A 411-nucleotide genomic window follows, 5' to 3' on the forward strand; every position below is an offset into this window, starting at 1 on the left:
CTTAGGTTTTCTTGTGTTGTTCCTACTTTTTAAGATATAGAGCTCCGAATGAAATTTTTTTTTTTATCTCTTTGAAACAGCCGCCATTTTTTATTCTCCCTACCTATACTTGGCTGACTCATCAATTTTGACTATTAATTATAAATAGTTTTCATTAAAATAATCAAACCTTTGGGTGAGATAACTGACTTTTGTCTCCTCTTGGGCTCTTGTACTACTACTTATTTGCACCGACGATTAGACCTATGTTTTAGGCATTCATCAGGAGTGAATAACAAAACTAAATAACAATAATTAGAAGAAAATAAAAATAATAACAAAAAAACTTGGAAAAATATATAACAATAAATTGAATAAAGAGTAGTTAACACTAATAGACGATAAAATATAATATTGTAGAGGTAAAAATTA

General features: G+C 27.7%; 1 protein-coding gene across 2 annotated transcripts in view; it reads left to right on the forward strand.

The window, feature by feature from the left end:
- LOC106689279 (ankyrin-3) overlaps positions 1-411 on the forward strand; it is a 231288-nt gene that overhangs the window by 84387 nt on the left and 146490 nt on the right. The window lies entirely within an intron of this gene.

This window comes from Halyomorpha halys, unplaced genomic scaffold (genome assembly GCF_000696795.3).
Source record: "Halyomorpha halys isolate HHAL.00 unplaced genomic scaffold, Hhal_1.1 Scaffold1317.1, whole genome shotgun sequence".
NCBI lineage: Eukaryota > Metazoa > Arthropoda > Insecta > Hemiptera > Pentatomidae > Halyomorpha > Halyomorpha halys.